Genomic DNA, 7,275 nt, shown 5'->3' with positions numbered 1-7,275 from the left:
TCTTTTAAAGATCAGGTATTAGTTTGTTCGTTCTTTTAAAGATTAGGTATTAGTTTATTCGTTCTTTTAAAGATCAGGTATTAGTTTATTCGTTCTTTTATAGATCAGGTATTAGTTTGTTCGTTCTTTTAAAGATCAGGTATTAGTTTATTCGTTCTTTTAAAGATGACTATTAAGTAACTTTAACTACTCCATATTTTAGTGTCGACGATTAAAAGTATCAATAAAATTTCACTAATACATATTTCGAGTTACAGTTTAAAATAAAGCATGATACCCAAATCATTAGGTTTTGAAATATAATTAAATACATTGATTTATAATGTCTTTTTACAGCTAATTGCTAAAGATGTTATGTTGCAATTCTGAATTAAAGTGTTATTTCTTTTCAGCACTGAACTAAATAACAGTTTCCTAGAAATGAAACAGTTTTGACTATAAACTTTATGGTCAACGTCGTCTATGAAAAACTGTAGCTAAACAACTCCAATTTTACATAAAATACGTTATATATATTTATTTTACACAGCACTGGAATTCATGTTTCTTGGAACTAACAGAACTAAAAGAAAAGGTATCTTTTTTGTATCGAAGTTAAATTTTACTTTTGACCTGTTGTTACTAAAAGGTAATAAAAACTATTGCAATCAATACGTAGTGTCAAAATATTAAGACTTAAAGATGGTTTCCTATTCGACACATCTAAACCTATTGTTGCGTCATCGAGTCACATGACTACAGTGACGCAACGTTTCTAGAATTATCATGTGCTTTGGCGAATGCTCTAGTATTTACTAGTAGGGTAGGCTGGTATATATATAAGAGGGGAAAACGTGACGCGGAAGGTAAGGTAATGTGTGTATAGATAGTGAGTAATTGAACTGCAGTCAGAGAGAGACGTATTGTTGTAGTTAACGTTCGTTCGTTATTATAGTTTGTTATAACGCGACTGTTGAGAATAAGTGTATCCGTAAAGTTGTATTCGGAAAGAATAAACCAGTTTTATTAAGTAAAGAACTTGTGTCGCTTAAGTTTCGTCGGAACGAAGTTACGGAAAATCAATTAACAAACGGAGACGTAACAATACATTATAGAAAAAATTAAGATAAGTTCAGGCACAATAATAGCAAAAGAAGAGAACATAAAACGGAAAAAAATACGGAAGTAATAATGAATGGAAAATACTGTATCAGTTTCATACAAATGAAGTAAACTGAGAACATAAAGATGTGATAGCCATAACTGTAATATATTCTGTAAGAATTTCTGATAGAACTATTCGAGCAAAACCAACTTTGGAAATGATCCCTCTGTTAGTTTCTTATGAAACCAAACCAATTACAGAAAGTAAAAGAAAGAAAATGTTGCCGACAACTGTGGCACCAACATTTATTGGAAACAAGTCTACTGTGAAATTAGCTGCTTTGAATAAGAAATGATGCAACGGTTTTGCCATTTCTGCCAAGTTTCTCGACTTCTACACCTCCTCACTTCCGATCTACTTTCTCTGTCTTATAACAGTTTTCTTGGAGATTGAATGCTAGTGAAAATCCCTGCACATATTTTGCTAGTTTTAGCCAATTTGTGCGTGTTTTCCGCATTTTTAAGAGAAAAAAGATGGAGGAGTGTAGCCTCCTTAGAATAACTTGCAAAATTTTCAGGTAAAACATTTAATGTGCATTACAAGAGTTTCAAAAAAGAAAGACAGTTATGGACAGTAGACCTTCATTGGATCTGTCGGGATTTCACCAATGGCAGAGCTGGGTATGTAATTTGCCTCTCAAAAAATTTGTCAAATTGCACATCTACTTAATTTATTCTTTAATAATTTATTGTTGTAAGCTATATTTTTGGTGTTTAATTTAGATGTGAGTTTGCTAGAGAAACACAACTACAGTTGTTGTTTTCACAGTCTTTCTGAACTTGAGACTAGAAAATTTGAGCTTCGTGGAAAGAGACTGATTGTAACATTCATATTTCACCCATGAAGGGCTCAGCATTAGTTTTCCTTCAAGAAGGGAAAAACTCATACGAACTAACCTACATTTGAAATATATATGTAAAGCATTTTCTTTATTGGAAGAAGCTTAAAAATTCAAACAAAACTGACGACTCTTGTAATTTTTGTTTTCTTTTTCTATGCAACACTGAAAGTTGTCAGCTACACAAAGGCTACCTGCGCATAACCATCCTTGATTTTTAACTGGTCTATTAAGGGTAAAGCAGCTAGTCAACAACACCTACTACCAATTCTTGTCTGACTGAATTTTTGCAAAGAAAGAGATTGGGTAAAAATGTGAAATACACAGTGGAAACAACCTTTATATAAAAACAAACCACACTGGGTGTGTACTTAACATAATGGACAGTTGCCTTTACTGGAGAGCTACAACTGTTAGACGATCTCCAAATCTCAACAAGTTGTTAAATATGGGATTAATGGAATTGCGTTCCTGTTTGAGAAAACATCACGTTATATACTTAGAAATATATCGTCATTCTTTCCCAGGGCGACTAGTGCTGACATATGACTGGTGTAGTACAGGGACGTAGTAAATGTTTTTCACCTCTTTATTTTAAAAGCAAATTTTTCATAGTTCCCTGGTTGGACGCAGAGAGGCATTCAAATGAGTTACCAACTTTCACTTTCTCTAGGTGGCTAACAGAGTTCTAGGAGAAGGTCAAAGACTGCTTATCTTATTTTCTTACAAGAATGAAAATGGTGTTTTTAATTAATGAGCTGAGTTATTTTTGTCGATGAATTAAATAAAAGTTGTAAATGGAATCATACTTGATCTTCACTGACCGTTGGCCAGCTGATATAAAGAGAACCAATCACTGATTTTTTATTAGGAACTTAAGAATGTATTTATATATTTAATGCAGTATTTGAGCTTGGGAGAGCCGGATTTAACACAGATTTGTTACAGAATTCACAGAGGTTTTTAAAGATAATTTACATAGTTTTCAGTTTCCTTTATTTTCTGTTATTTTCACAGTTGTCACTTGTTAAGTATCCAGTATAAACTATAGATCTCTGCAATATTTTCTTTTTACTTTTACTTTATGTTAAGACTCCATGAGACTCTCAACTGACCTCTTGTTTGTCTTTTTTCTTTTTTTTTCACTCACTTTTATGTTCATGTTAAACGTGAGCTAATTTAAAGTGTAGCGTTTGGTTCACTGTTCACGGTTTCAAGTGTTCTTGCAGATTTGGTGATGAAACCAAAGTAATATCTGGGATTTTACATAAAAATTTTTGATTATAGTTTAATGTAGTTTTCAGCTCAACTTGGAGTACTTTTCGTTCGGCATTTTCTTTTGATCTTTTACTTACTTTAATTTACAGGGGGGACTTACACGCATTGACAAGAGATCCTTTATCTTTTAAAGTCTTCTTCGGCTCTTGTCAGTCATACACTCACAAACATAAAATCAGTTGCCGAATATACTGTATTGTTTATTCGCATTGTAACTTGTGAAAATGTCACTAAGCATTTTCTATTTGAGTGGATTTGTGTCTTGTCTCGATCTTTGAGACCTATCTGTTGCAATTCATTAAGGAATATACATCCAGGACCGAGGTCCGAGAACCTCCTGTTGTTAGCTGTCTTAACTTTTCTGCTCTGCTAGTAATCCAAGACAAACCATACTGGTCATTCCCTATAGAAAATAATTATGACCTCGAGGTATCACCGGAAGTACTAATGCAGAAAACTGCTGTCCATTTGGACATGCAAAGTGCAACTTTACAGCTTTCTCTCCTATGGGTACACAAGGTGCTTCTTCCGTGAATGACTCAGTACAATAGGTAGTAGAGTGAAAGGAACTTAACGACATTCTTGACCAATGTGTTGTGTGGAAACCCTACATATACCTAAATAAATGAAAAATTCTATATTAATACAAGAAAGCAGAAAACACATGGTATGTCTGCATATCATACAAGGTCTCTTACTGCTTTAGAACTACCTCCTCTATTGCTGATTGTACTTAGTCTCATGGTCACGATTAAGTATCGTTTCCCAAAACTGCAAAATTTTCATTGTAACATTTTTCTGTGAATGACTGCATTAATGTTAAAGGTCACATGTCTTAGATGCATTATACATTGACGTCAAATTTCGAGAACACATTTAAATAGATCAAAGACACAAACTTCGCTGTAACTATATCAGGATATCTGACAAGTATGTGATCCAATGGGATTTCTGACGTTTCAGTTCCTTCAGTCAGCACAGATATCCTATTGTGTAACTTTGGGCTTAACTACAAACAAACACAAGTTATATTTAAAAAGGTAGTTCTTGAGCGATTTTTCGCGAAATAGATATTTGTTATTAATGACCTACCTGAGGTAATTCCCTTTTATAGATATTAGGTTTCCTTATCCATATAAGCACGAAAGTTAAAACAGCTTCCGAACAGAACTATCTAATAGTCTACAATACAATTGTTATTTGATAAAAATATTCTAACTTTGTCGGTCAATGAAAAAACAAGCATGCATTTTAAATTTATATTACTGAAAATACTCATATGAAGAGATTTCGCTGTAGTAGTGCATAAAGCTTTATTTTACAACTTACTCTCAAACAAGTATTGGTTGTACATTTCATCAAGAATAGGAACTTCACAAAATTAAAAAACGCATTCAAAACTGTGTGAAAAATATCGTGAGAAAAGTACTTATGGTAATGCCTATATTAATTTCCATATAACTTGTAAATTAACGTTCTTTAGTATTAGTGAAAAATTTATGATTAAATGTTTCAAGTATGGGACAATAACGTAAATAAATAAATATGTTTAAAAAATCCAAGGGTTAGCTATATCAAAAAGTTCCCAAGATTATAAATACAGAACTATATTGTTACGCCTCCAGTCGTTAGTTAATTTTCCGTAACTTCGTTCCGACGAAACTTTAGCGACACAAGTCCTTTCTTAATAAAACTGGTTTATTCTTTCTGAATACAACTTTGCGATACACTTAATTTCAACAGTCGCACTATAACAAACGTCTCACGTGCTCGACTTCAACAATACTCAATTACACACTCTCTGACTGCAGTTCAATTACTCATTCTCCTCGTCGCTTCGTGACCGGTCTTATACACAAGACTAACACATATCTAGTAAATGCTAGGGCATTCATGAAGGAACAGGATATTTCTAGAAACAAGTGGCGTGATACTAGTCATGTGACCTCGCTGACGCAACAGTATCAATTTTCAACTACGTCTTTTTTATTACGAAATATCAAACAAAAGAAGAAAAACTTTATGATTACGTGAAAAATGGCTTTGATATGAATTATAATTTTATTGTGGTTGTAAGCATATACATATATATGTATATATATATGGAACTTGTTGGAACACATATTACAGGAAGATGTATACAATATTACTAAGGATAGAAGATAAATCACTGATCAGCTAAGCAATGGCATGACTTGGGAAACATTTAATGTTTTAAAAGTAGTATTTCTATTATATTTGTTTGTTATTACGCGCCAAAGCTACACAATAGCGCTATCTGTGCTGTACCCACCGCCAGTATAGAAAACCGATGTGTACTGAAAGCATTTTAGTTATTAAAATGTGCTTTAATTGAGGCTCTGATATTAGCATAACCAAAACAAGTTAGACTCCTTCTGGATACTAATGGATAGTGAAATTGGAGAAGCATTGTTATAAGTTGCAGAATGAAGAACTATATTTAATTTCATACAATAACAGTTCCTGAATGCTGGATCTACATGACAAAGAAAGTCTTCTTCCAGTTGCAAAATTTATTAAACAATAATATTCCCGATTTGTATGGTAGAAAGTTTATCATTCACGTTGACCATGCACCATTGAAATGGCTGACGAACTTCAAAATCTGGAGGAGTTATCACACATTAAATAACAACATTACAAGAGTATGACTTTTCTGCACATCATTGGTTAGGCCAATAACACAGAAACAAATATGAATTGTCCCGACTGTTATGTTCTTTGAATATCGAGGTCCTTGGCATTGTTAAGCTGTGAACGGGATTGCAGCAGTAGTTACTGCAAACCTACAGTGTGTAACAACTCCACAAGTTGATAGATTCCATAAATTATACTTCAAGAGTACTGGGAGGAACAACTGAAGGACTCAGGTCTAGCTTTGGAGCTATTTGCTGTACAGCAAAATGAAGCACGGTTGTTAAAGATAGAGGAACAGATACAGACACACATAATGTGTGGCACTTGTACAGGTAGTTACAAAGGCAGAAATGTGTGTTGTAGTTTTATTATAAGCCACTAAACCATAACTCTCGATCTGTGATGCAGCTAGTGATGCCCAGAACTCTTAGACAGGAGATACTTCAGACATTTTTTATAATAAATGGACTGGAGGCTGATAGTGGTTTCCTACATTTGTATACCAATGAACCAAAGCATTTTTTTTCTGATCACATTTACTTGGAGACATTATAAAATGGTACAAACACTGTATTATTTGTGTTCTGACCAGAAAAAAGCTGATTACACCAGAGAACACCCTGACAAAGAGTTGTAGGTTCTCCATTGCATGGAATAGCCCTGAATATAGTTGATCCTCCCATGAAGACTGAAAGAAGTAATCAGTACATATTAGAAATGGATGGGGAGCCCAATCTGTCATTCGAATTATCACTTCTCACTGAGTTATAACAGGTTTCAAGAAATTCAACCCTGCACCAGTAGCCTTGGACAAGAGCAAACCGAAAGAACAAAACTAGGCTTAATATAGTGGTGTAGTGTGTATGTCTTCTCCCTGAAAGTCAATGTGGCTTTCGTGCTGGACGTGGAACTGCCGATATGATATTTACTGCTCGGCAGATCCAAGAGAAATGCCAGGAGCAACACCGCGACTTATACATGACTTTCCTGGACCTGATGAAAGCTTTCGACACGGTATGTAGAGAAGGACTTTGGCGCATAATGCACAAGTTCGGTTGTCCCACGAAGTTTGTCGCTGTAGTTCGTCAGTTCCATGAAGGTATGATGGCAAGAGTGCTCAGAGATGGAGAAGAATCCATAGAGTTTCCTGTGTCCGGTGGCGTCAAGCAGGGTTGCGTGTTGGCACCAACACTGTTTAGTATGTATTTATCAGCATTGCTGTCAGACACCTTCAGGGATGGTCCGAGTGGAATACACCTGCGATATCGAATGTATGGAAAGCTGTTCAATCTCTGCCGTTTGCAAGCGCGCACAAAAGTTTGTTTGACTAGTATCAGAGACCTGTTGTTTGCTGATG

Source organism: Limulus polyphemus, unplaced genomic scaffold (assembly GCF_000517525.1).
Source record: "Limulus polyphemus unplaced genomic scaffold, Limulus_polyphemus-2.1.2 Scaffold273, whole genome shotgun sequence".
NCBI classification, from domain to species: Eukaryota; Metazoa; Arthropoda; class Merostomata; order Xiphosura; family Limulidae; genus Limulus; species Limulus polyphemus.
The sequence above is the reverse complement of the archived record's forward strand: the minus strand, read 5'-3'. Positions refer to the sequence as shown.